Source organism: Malaya genurostris, chromosome 3 (assembly GCF_030247185.1).
Source record: "Malaya genurostris strain Urasoe2022 chromosome 3, Malgen_1.1, whole genome shotgun sequence".
In the NCBI taxonomy this organism is placed as follows: domain Eukaryota; kingdom Metazoa; phylum Arthropoda; class Insecta; order Diptera; family Culicidae; genus Malaya; species Malaya genurostris.
Window position 1 is genome coordinate 190,009,498 of NC_080572.1, and position 13,170 is coordinate 190,022,667.

A 13,170-nucleotide genomic window follows, 5' to 3' on the forward strand; every position below is an offset into this window, starting at 1 on the left:
TTAAGATCATTACTACATTCGTACTATAGAATAACTTTTTTATATCATTTATTTTACCCCGGCTTTAACCATTTTGGTCGTTCACCGGGGAGGAAAACCTATAGAATAACGATTCAGTTAATACAACTGTTGTTGCACATTTGTTTTCCCATCACACTGAGTTGACAGTTTTTTCAATTTACATAAAAACATGATTTCGTCAATTCAGATCAATGTTGAGAATACTTATTCCCCTCAATCTTGTGAATATTTATGGGAACCTCACTTAGTTGCTACAAATATGCCGTACTCGTGAAGAAGTACCCATTTTTCGTAAAACATGATCCATTTTTCCTTTCCCTTTCACTTTTGGGGCACTTGCTACCTTAAAATCTATTTTGATGTAACTTCCTTTTTTCTCAGTCAACTTACTACAGCTCTTCTCTTTTGTTAGTGTGCCAAAACTTGGTGGTGATTTGTTTAGTTGTTTCGTAGTTATGCTGAGATTTAAATACACTCGCGTTCAGAGACAGATAAAGATTAGTTTCCCATAGTTCTTTGAATTCCCCGGTAAAATTGAACCAGATCTTTTAAAATGTTTGAAATAAGATTGCATTGAATTCAAACTTCACTATCCACTACGACCTTGAAATTCTTGCCACTCTCTTGTTTTACAAAAAATGAGAGATGAAAATTTATTTTCAAAAACACCACCATAGTTTAAATGTCGATTCTCTTCAAATTATATAAATTTTGTCATTGACCCTTTTGTCCCATGTTAAGAACACTTGCTACACACTCTTCCCCCTGAAAATGAAGAGCAATGAGTATCTGTGCCAAATTTGATAGCAATCCGTTCAGTAGCTCCGGAGATATGCCGTTACAAACATTTCAACCCCTTTTTAGAGGCTCGTGCCACAACCACCCCACACGAATACCCTTATAATCATATCTTAGTTGCGCAAAAAGTATCTATGGTCTTCAAAAAGTGCCGATTTTCGTCAAATTAAATAAATTTTTATGATTCCTGTTAAGGACACTTGCTACGCTCCCTCTTCATAAAAATACCCTTACAACTATCTCTGAAGAGCAAAAAGCATCCGTGCCAAGTGTGATAGCAATCCGTTCAGTATTCAAACATATTTAAGAATCCGAAACTTTCAGTTTAATAATTTTTCTCTGCATAGTCTTAAGGAAAACAAAAGGAAGAACGCTTCATATGTATATACAGTAACTGTACGTGTTCAGTTGCATTCAAATTCCTTCGTTTATTTCATGTCTTCAAAGTTCAACTAGAGTGGAAAATGTGCATCTGGATACTACATGAAATGAAATTCATATTGCAGTGCGTTATGTAATAATTGTTGTGTGGGAAGAGTATTTTTAAACAACTGTTGATTTAGTTTAGCGAGAAAAAGGTCCTTCTTAAAATCTGATGATATCAAATCTAAATTGAACTGGAATGCACGTTACACTGATATTTGACTTGCTGGAGTTGCTAATACCACCATTGCTACGGCAAATAGTCTTTACGAGCAATCCAATGATTCTAAACATTCCTTTTTCATTTTATATTTCAAAAAACTGTACAGAGCTATAAACTGGTCATATAAAAACAAACAGAGAATAACCGATCTCTTCTCTCATTCGAATCATTTTACTCTCAGCGTGTTGCCACTCTCGCGTCACTGATATGCCTGTTCGCCGTACGCTACTCATTACATCAATTCGATCATCTTTGAATGACGATCATTTTGGTTCGTGACAGAACTATCTCGTAGCTTTGACGTGCGAATGATGATCACGACTCAGTGCAACTCTGGATGTGATGCACTTGAACGATACGGTTCTTCGAAAAAAATGTTGTCCTAAAAATAACCCTGTTGACAAACAATCAACTGAAAATCGGTGAAAACGTTTTTGAGATAACAAATACTCCGCTGTGTTCTCAAAAACTCAATTCCTAGATAATCCCGTCCAAGGTTTAGTTCGTCAAGTGGTTCTGGATAGTATCTGTTATTATTAGGAATCTACAGCTTTGATCTGAATAAAATTCCTCATAGATATTTTCGAAAGTATGTTCATTCAGAATAAACAAATTTTCGATGCTTTTAAGATTCATGTTCAATTTCAAAAAGACGTATAATTTCGAGTCTCAAAGTATCCAGCAGGTATGCAATTACAAAAAGTAGTGAACAACACATTGGTTCAATTATTTTTCAGACAGATAGAAGAAATATAAATGAATTGAATTGCTATAGATGAATTTTGTATCCCTCAGACGGATGAACAGAATGCTGTTCATATAAACTTTGAACGATTGGTGTTGCTTAATGTTTACCCCCGCAAATAAAACCAAATTTAAAACTTTACGTAGACTGGGGATGGGATTGTTCAAAAAGTTTATGAAGGATTAGGGTATTACAGAAGTAAATAAAATCCGGTCTACGTGGCTTACAAACGATTCGTAACGTGAAAGACATAGAAAAAATTTCATCATTGTAATTAATGAGTAGACTGGTTCCATAGCCAGCAAGTATCCACCAAGTTCCAATGCAGACGTTTAGGCAGTACTTCTCCGTGGAAAAATATTGCAGAAATCTCCGATTAATCAATCATAACCACCAAATGATTGTTCGTTGTTTCACATAAGCAGTTCCGCTACAAAGTTTCTTGCCCTGTCAACCCTGCTGCAGCAATATTTTGCGTAAACCGTTTCCAATTGATTTATCGTTGAATTATAGCTCCGTCCAGTTCGCCCCCCTCTCGTGACCAACCAGTTTATGCATCGGTCAAACAAAACCACGCGACCATCAGCTTATGTTATCGCGCCTAATCGGCTTTGTTTTGCGCTGCAGCACTTTCTGTAGTGGTGCGCAAAAAGGGAAGAAACAAGGTCCGACGTGTTACCAGCTCCTTTTACGTATTTTTGTAACATGAAATGAAAAACGCATAGGCCTTCTGCTGACGATTTCCCAGCCTCCACCAAATCACAGTCGGCGGTCGCCAAGAAGCGGTTAGTAACGTAGCAAAAATAGTGGTGGCTACACAAATGTTTTGCTACCAATTACGATTGCACACAGGAAGCTTGCTTCGTAATTACGTTTTATACTGGCGCTGCTGCAGTGAACTCTTCGGTGGTGGCTGTATGTGATTTCCAATCAATATTGGTAAAGTGGTATCGTTTATGGGGTGCTCTACTCTACGAATATAAATAAATTTCCAGATACTTGAAATAGTTTAGACTTGATTGAAAAGACTACACATTTTCTACACCCTGAACGAGAGTTCAAAGATATGAAACATCAAGACAATCGAAATCATCAAATCATTGGTCAAACATTCGGCACATGACTACGGACCACTACGTGAGGGCAGAAAAGAAACACAACAAAAGCCTCACTAGCAGCCTCCATAATTCAGTATTTCATATAATGCTGGTCCGCGCGAAAGTTGTCCTGCTTTGTGGTTTGCAATTATCTACACCGTTGACTCCGTGTAGCCCCCAGCGACAGTAATGCGTGCCAGCCGACAGCCTACTGGAAAAGACCTCCAGATCCAGGCCCAGAGAGTTTGTCGGTAGCTGCGCTTTGACACACACACACTCCTTACCGCGGTTGCGTTGCGGCCTGAGATGCCTTCAAAAGCAAAACTCAGTAGCCTGTTTACTGGCTAGAAATTCGCATAATCGGTCGTGGGACTTGACTGATGTTTTGCAGTGCACACAATGTTGACTCGAGATGATTTACAGTCGTTTCATGATGTTTCACCGAGCAACCAGGGGGATGCTTTTGTGAAAACAGCTGCTCGGGCACCGACAGAGATATGACCTACCTCTCCGAAAGCAGGCCTCAATTGGGGGCAAAAGATCACTAATAAATTTCTTTTTTTTTTTTTGTTGTCGGAATCGTTTTAGTAGATTAGTCAAACGGTACAGCAATGCGTACTCTCCCAGTACTGTTCGATGCACTTGATATCGGAACGCACTGCTTTTCTTTCACAGCGCTTCAAGTGATCGATTCCGGTAATGGTTTCACAGTATGTTGTCTGTATAAGTTTGGTAAATATCTCAAAAAGTTGTGACAGTAGCCCACGGAAATTATTGTTAATTCTTCAATCTCGCCGGAATCATGGCAGAAAAAGGTTGCTGTCAAGCAGTTAGCGTAACACGCTAACACACGCCGAATGTCATATACCATTCGACTCAGCTCAACAAGCTGAGCCAATGGCTGTCACTCACTTTTCTCTAAGATGGCTGAACCGATTTCCACAAGCTTCGATTTAAATGAAAGGTCTCAAGATACCATAAGAATATTCCAATTTTCATTCGCTTAGTGTAAAAATGTCAGCTTCAAAAATATTGTTTTTATCATTAGCTCCCTTGTTATAATTGCTAAAAGATCTGCTGAATTTTATTCAAGTCCGACTACCGGTACATTTTTTCCAAAATTCAAATCACTATGCCGATATTAAGCTTTTGGTTGTGGAAGTTCCAACAATAGTAATCAAATGTAATAGGGTAACAGGTATGTTGGCCACTTCATATATTTTGGCCTACCTAACAAACTTTATGGATTTAATCGATGTTAAGTAACTTATGTTGCATCAATTTGAAGCTAATCACATTAAATTACCTATTGCGGAAGGGTTTTGCAACAAAAACCTTCAAAACTATTTTCTAAACTTTTTCAAATTGCAGTATTTCGGGGAATTTCTGCTGTAATATCCTGAAGAAAATGAAAACGAGAAAGGCATCATTACACCACTAGGTGGGTTAAACAGGAAGTGAATGTTATTTTTGTGAAGGTAAGTCGATTTCTAAGCACGCGTCATTGTTTCTGCTTCAGTTTCCTGGTAACGTATCGAGCAGAAAACAATGGCGCCGCCATAGAAATCGAATTACCTTCACAAAAATAACATTCACTTCATTTTTATCGCGACAACTTACATGTTTTTATGCACTAATCGCATCTAAATTGAATTATCTAGACATTGTCAGTATTGATTTTTGATCCATGCTTTTGAAGGCGAGATATTGAATGAACAAGTTGAAAGTTGCCATTTTCAGCTGTGCAATTCTTCCTTCAGAAAAAAACACTTTCCCGATCGGTAAAGTCAATGAATCATTCTGAAATTTTCACAGAATAATCTAAACTAATTTTCTAAGAGATTGTCAGTTGGGTTTTTGGGTATTCGTTACCGTCACCGGCTTAACGGTGTAAATAGTTTGCCTACATTTGTGTTGTTGGTACGATTTCATCGGATGCAAGCTAAATATGAATTAAGACGAACTGAGTTTGTTCATGGTTCGCGTGTTCGATGTTTTTCGAATTTTCGCACAAAAATATAAATCTTCGTGTTGAAAATAGAAATCGATCAAGTCTCAAAATATAGATCGATCAATCTAAGTGAACATTTCCTAAGGCCACATAAACAAATACGAGTTTTTTTTTTGTCAACATATCATCTGTTAATTACTCATTATTTTTACGTTTACTTTTTAAATGTTAATGACACCCAATATTTGAATTTCGCTATCAAATATGTAGCGAATAAAATCAAACGAGAAACCAAACAAAATCGAAACGGAAAGCCAAACATAGAGAATATGATATTTGTTCGTAGACATTTTGAAATACTTATGTCGAAATGGGGCGCTCATACTCATACTCATATCTATTAATAATGAAGTATTAAAATGAATGATAGAACTGTTTGAAAGAAAATATCGATAAATTAAAATGTGGATTTCCTTGTTGCACATCAATAGCTCGTACATCCCCATGGGACTGATCCTTGTACCTTCTTGGGTAATTTTCTACACTTGAAAGCTCATGCATCACAACTGAACGATCTTCTTAGCAGCTTCAGAAATACATTAATCAACTTTTAAGCAGTAAGAAAATATGCTCGTAGCTTGTTCTGTTCTAGTTTCCAAATGATCCGCGAGTTTTCAGTAAATGTATAAAATATACAGTCCGCTCGACAGGAACGGAACCAATTATTCTTAACATTTACTATTTATTTCATTTTTTTTTTTTGTTTCGTTTTAAGGGGTTTTAACCATTTCGCTTCTTTGGGCCAGAAAAACATTTTCACCCTATATGCGGGGCTGAGAATCGAACCCAGGTGGGCTGCGTGAAAGGTATCGACTTACCGCAATTATTCTTTACTAAGCACTATACTGAAAAAGCCTAAACTTCTGTGTGAAAAGTTCTAAGCAAACAAATCACTGCTCTGCGAAGCACACCAAAAAAATTACTTCCAACGGATGTGATTAAAAGTGTCCTGAACGAATTCGGTACTGTTTCCTAGCCAGGTACGCTCCTCTCGAACCCTCGCTCAAAAAATTGTTTCATTGGAGAATATCGTTTTCGACCAATCGCGATCGTTACAATTCTACTCTCTGCTTAGGTGTTTTCACTTTAGTTGTGCTAAGCAAAGATTTCGAGCTTGTTGAGCTACACGGTGAACAGAATGTATCTAGAATTAAATATTGTTGTAGTACTAAGGAAGCCAGTTGGAAAATAATGCAAAATTTGACTGAATTTACAGTGAAATAAAAGCAAATTAACAATATTATCTACCCATAGCTGGTTAAAAACTGTATCAATGATTGACCCAGATTCTATGTTTGTGGCCTTTTATTTGATCCTTGGTGCGTTCTACTCAAAATCCCACAAAAGTGTACAAATTCAGAATGTAGGAAAATTATTGAGATAGTTTATATAATATATAATGGGTGTTTAAGAGTAAAACACGGCAACTGAACATGATGAGGCTGACATGAACTCCATTCCTGGAAAGTTAAACCTTAGACTCACGCTAGTCCAGATCAACGTTATTTCTCAACATTTACTATATTTTTATATCGTTTATTGATACCCGGCTTTAACCTAATTCTGGTCGTTCACCGGGTCGGATTCGGATCATTTGCATGAGACAGCGTTATAGCGCTTCGGGTACTCGGAACTGTTTCCGATAAATGAGATCTTTCTTCTAAGTTTCAAGTTACGCAAGGGTGAATAAGCATCTACATCACAGTCTACAGTTGGTTTGACCACATTCAACAATTTTGCCAGCTGGGTTTGCGAGTAGCTCGGATTTTCACGATGCACGAGTAAAATTTTCACACTTGTTTCTCTTGCTTTGATATCATTTTTACAACTGGCGAGCAAATGTCAATATCAAATAAAGACTGTCCCAGAAAGTATGGACGCACTTTAATTTCGCTGTAAATAATTCACAAGTATTAGATATTCAAATTTTATTCGATATACTGATAATATTAGACTACAACAATAGAATATTATTCTCAACATTTGCTACTTAGCAATTGTAGACTAGCTGGCGCACCTTCTTGCGAAGGTTCCTCATTAAATTCCGTACAGACTTCTTGGCAACAAGTTTTGACACTTTTTTCTAATCTTTTTCGAGCTGTTGAATGGTTTCGGCTGCCGAGACTTGTTTCCTAAGATGTGCCTTCGTTAATGCCCAAAATTCCTCAATTGGTCGAAGTTGTGGGCAATTTGGTGGATTCATGTCTTTTGGAACGAAAGTGACATTTTTGGTAGTATACCATTCTACCGTTGATTTCGAGTAGTGGCAAGAAGCAAGATCTAACCAGAATACAACAGGATCCTTGTGGCTTCGAATCATGGGTAGAAGTCGTTTTTTCGACTTCAATCGATGTCTCGGACTGGTTTAACACTTACCCTTCTCGCACCGTATAATATTGTGGTCCCGGCAAGGATTTGTAATCGAATTTCACGTAGGTTTCGTCGTCCATGATTATGCAGTTCAAATTTCCAGCAAGAATCGTATTGTACAGCTTTCGAACCCTCGGCCTGATCGATGCTTCTTGTTTCGGATTACGTTTTGGTGGTTTCTGCTTCTTATAGGTTCCAAAATTCAAACGTTCTTTAGCACGAAGAACATTTAACTTCGAAGTGCCCACTTTTTTGGTCACATCCCGAACTGAAACCTCCTTCTTTTGCTCGAACGCCTTCAGTATACGTTTATCCAACTGAGGGTTAGCAGGACCTTTTTTCGACCCGTTTTCGGTTTATCCTCAAAGATGTTATCCTCACCGAACTTCCTGATTGCATTTCGCACGGCTTTTTCGAAACAAAATAATTAAAACGAATAAACAACTGCACAAGTGGTTAGAGTAGAGTGTAAAAAACAGGACGCAGCCATAAAAATTGACAGATTCTGAACCATTGCGAAATGGCAGCGGTTTTTGGTTGCGTCCATACTTTCTGGGACAGTCTTTAGTAAACATCTTCAGCATGAGGAGTGAGATGTTTTTTTAGAATATGTCAAGTTCAACTACATCAATTTTTGATCGTAGGTCCCTTCATATTCGATGGGTAAGATGACTGGGCGATCACTTGCTTGCGATATAAGATCACACATGTAAAAATGAGAAAAGAATCTGTTCCGATGATGTAAAATGTGCCTTCTAGTTCAAAATTCAAAATTCAGCGAGGATAAACAATGAATAGAGCTTAATGCACACAATGTTTAGGCCACACAACAGTGAAACATTTCTAAACCAACATTAAATTGAAGAGGTATCTGGAAAAATTGTTCATTTTAGAGCTGAAACCAACCTCTTCAACCAGTTTATGATTTGTTGAAGATATTTTGTAAATTCAAAGATCTAATTTTGGACTAAACTAGTGAATTCAGAAATGCGATTTAGAGATATTTATATTTTTGTTTTCAATAATTTGTTTGTTAAAGTTATTTCGATGACAACATAACAGATAACAGATTTTCGGAAACGACTCAAATCACCATTTGTTAAATTAAGTTATCGTGAATGATTGTGTGTAAGCTTGGCACTATATTCAAATTCAATATACGTTTGTTCAGTTTATTTGCATTTTGTGATTTCCTACTTTTGGTATTGCTATTCATTATGAATATTACTTATTACTAGGAAAGAAGGGCGAGAATTAAGCTATATGAAAATACGGATAGTTACCTTAAGGGCTGAGGTCAGTTGGTCGCGCAAAACCACGTGGCTCGCTCTGCGTATTACATTTCCCTCCATGCACTCTCGCACATGTGCAAAATGACTCTCGATGTTAGCGGGTGGCCAAGAAAGTTTCGATATTTTCGGTTACAAGTTTGACTACATCACATAAAATCCAAGAAAGCTACCGCTTGTTTGGCAGCCTTGCTGAGCCGGTTTTATGTCTCTCTCATTTTTCGTTACGTTACCAGGTAACAAGAGCCGAAAAATTGGTGCGTCTATAGAAATCGACTTACCTTCACAAAAATAACATTCACTTCATTTTTATCGCGACAACTTAGATGTTTTTATCGCATCTAAATTAAATTATCTAGACATTGTCAGGATAGATTTCCGATCCATGCTTTTGAAGGCGAAATATTCAATGAACAAGTTGAAAGACGGCGTTTTCAGCTATGCAATTCCTCCTTCAGACAAAAGAATTTCCCGACCGCTAATGTCAATGAATCAGTCTGAAATTTTCACATTATAATCTAAACTAATTTTCTAATTATTTTTACCTGGAGCTGTTAGCGGAATATATTCAATAGTTGCATTAGAGTATAGTGACTTTATGAAAGTGTAATAACGTGACAGTGAAATAGTGGAATTAAATGGTACATAAATAGTGCAACTATTAATTTTCTAAGAGATTGTCAGTTGGATTTTTTTTATATTCGTCACCGTTTCTGAGAAAATCAGATTTGAAACGTGAAAATAGCCCTCTAAAACGCCCTAAAACACACTGGCCTCAGCCCTTAATACATCAATTTCATATGAAAAATTGTTTTCGCATAGCGTTTTAAAGAAAATTTTACACTGCGTTTTAATCATTTTTTCTACCAATTTAACATTTGTTTTTAAAAGAACTGTATGTTTATTGCACTGTAAGTTTGTTCAGTTGGATTGCTTGTACTTTCTTTACATCGAACAATCACCTCCAGTTTAAACGACAATAGAGTAATATCTGGTACATCCCGTGAACACGAATGAAGTGGAACGTACAATTTCTTCGACGTTAAACACGGTTAAGTTCATTTATCTCAAAAACGGCGGTAAATCCAGGGTCAGGTCCCCAGATCTATCAATAGATTCTGTATAGAAATCTAAATTATTTTTAAGACTGGGAGAGTCTGAAACTAGAATCTTGGCCTGATTTTTTTTTGATCCGGAAAAGAGTTCTGTCACTGAACGCTGAACCTGAATTCGGATACTGAACTGTGGAACTGGATTCTGAATTTTAGAATTTAGAATCGAAGCCTAAACATGGATTCTGTAACTAAATTTTGACCATTCGAATTGAAATCCAGACTCAAACTCGGAAAATAAATTCTGCACATGAATTCTGACACTGAATTTTGGACCTGGATTCTGGAATTAAGTTCTGGATCTGGATTCTGGAAACGAATAATTCTGAACCAGAATTGAGCCACTATATTATTCTAGACCTGAAACTGAATCCAGAGCCATGAAGATAATACTGGAGATGTGTTCGGAGCCTGGATTCTGTAACAAAGTTTTGAAGCTGAATTCGAGAACTGAGTCCAGAATCTGAACTCTGGAAATGATTTCTGAATCCAGGCTCCAGGCACTGAATACCAGAACTGATCCCTGGATCCATATTATGGACCTGGATTCTGGAACCAGATATTTGACCTGTATAGTTGAATAGTTCTTGTAGCTCTTTTGTAAACATTTAAAGCACTTTGAAGAGATGATTTGTAAATTTTTCTTGGTCATTTTTCACTTTTTGGTATATTTTGATCTAAATGAAAAGGCCATGCAGCCGAAGGCTGATGTAATTGCTCAGGTTTTAGGCGAAATTCACACTGCTAACGATGCACACAACAAAGCAATTTACGTTGTCTGGTCAATTTGGAAATATGCGTCAAGAGCCTACGAATATAAATGGTTGTTTACATAAATTATTAATCAAAAACTATTTTAAAACTCTTACTGTTACGCCCCGGGTTGGCGGTTCAATGCATAGGTCACTGGTCTAACAAACCAGTTGTCGTATGTTCGAGCCCAGACCTGGAAGGATTTGTAGTGTCAGTAGGATCGTAGCACCAGCCATGCAATTGTTCTGTACACTCTGAATCGGCTGCGAAGTCTGTTGAAACAGAAGGTCAAATTCCACTACAGGAATGTAATACCAAGACTTTGCTTTACTGTTAACTGCACAGCAAATATTTTGAATGAATTGAATACGTACAGTGCCAACAGTTACTATTATGAAGCTTTCATCATGGCTGTTGACACTGTACGTAATTCATGCAAACAAAATATCTGTTGTGCAGTCAATAATAAGAGTTTTTCAAATAGTTTTTGATTCATAATTTATGTAAATGATCATTTGAATTCATAGTATCTTAAAGCATGTTCTAAAATTGAGGTGGCACCGTAGCGTCAGATATTAACATTTTAACTATAAATACATTGCATAATTTGTTCAACGCTGTATATTTTTTGTTAATGTAACTCAATAAATTTTCCAGTTTTTCCTTGAAAAAGGCCTACACCAAAGGCCTAAACGTAGGACAGTGAAGAACATTCATTTGTATCATAAGACTGAGATAACTATTTTTCCTGATTTCCCACAATTATCATCCCAGTCGAAATCAAACATTACCTCTAATTTTATTGCTTTCGGATTGGCCTACAAATTGATAGTGTTGAGTTCACATGTTGACTGGCCGTGTACTACATCCAGCAGTTGTTTAACTCTTTGATTTCGATTACAAAAACTGATTACATAACCTCACCTAGCACCAATATCTAATTATAGTGTAGTATTAAAGAAATTAAATGTTTATTTTTTGTACCAAAGTTTTTCGAATGCAAAAGTTTTACCCATTCCATAGGTTTGTTTAAAGAAATATTACCATGTTAGTAACTGTGATTATTTGATTTGATAATTTGCTATCATCGTTTTCTTAATTCATAAAGTAATAAAAAGAAAGCGCTGGAACGAAAAATCATAACAAATTAACTCAAGTGGCACGTTCCACTAGTTATTTGTTGCTTCCAATCAATTTCTATATTCAATTTTAGCTCCCCATACACAGATTCAACCATGTTTGGAGAACCAAAAACCTGAATTCGTAGTTGCGTCAATGTGGGACAGTTATATATCAGGAGATATGATAAATTCACACAATCACACGGATAATATTTAGCAAGCTGAAAGATGCTTGGAAAAGTAGACTAGACATCATGACATTTTCAAATTCAAATCTGGTAAAAATACTTTTGTCTGAGCGCAAGTTTATAAGCTCCGCCAGTACCTGCCATGTTTGGATGTAGCCGAAAAACGAATCCTGTGCTTTATCCAACTGGTTGACAGTGGTGAAGCGGGTTCGCGCCAAATGATATCATTCGTTGCACCAGCTCTAGCCAACTCATCAACCCATTTATTTCTTGTATAATACCAGAATCATTCGAACCGAGTGCCTTCAAAGCTGCTTGACTGTCGGAACAAAAATAAATTCGTTTTTCACAGATTCTCTGCGGAAGTTCCGATGATATCTCACACATAATCGCATAGAGCTCTGCTTGGAACACAGTACAGTATCCACCAAGTGCATGAAACTGCTCTAGCCTCATTTCACGACAGTAGACACCAGCACCATCCAACAGAGAACGGTCCGCTTAACAAACTATGTGTTCATCAAGTTGTCGTTCCAAATAACCAGACAACTATTCCTCTCGAAGAGCATTTACCTCGAACTGAATTTTTTAAAAGGAAAGGAGCCAAAATGGTTGTATTACGTAGATTATAAGAGATATTCACGATCAAACACTTATCACAGTCGCACAGGGCCAACTTTAAAAAAATAAGAGCTACAGTGAAGTAAGACGAATTCACATCAAAATCAATTTCGACTATGCTTGTGATCAATTATGGTTGCCTTTAGTCGCGATCGCCTCGATTATTTGCACTATAATCAATTAAATCGATGCTGTTAATCGAATAACCGACTAATCGAACAATCGTTTCTTCGATTCGCCATCAATATTCTGGTTAAAATAAGATAATAATTGCCACCTTTCCCGCAATCACTCCATATTTGGGAAGATCAACGCTGAGTCACCTTTCGACGGTCCCCATTCAACCTTACAAATATCACTATTACGCTAGAGATTTGCCCCTTCGTATTGAAAAAAAA

At 36.9% G+C, this 13,170-nt stretch overlaps 1 protein-coding gene across 4 annotated transcripts in view; it reads left to right on the top strand.

Annotated features, from left to right (window-relative positions):
- Positions 1–13,170, top strand: part of LOC131438472 (uncharacterized) — a 378,932-nt gene that overhangs the window by 43,382 nt on the left and 322,380 nt on the right. The gene's annotated exons all lie outside the window — the stretch shown is intronic.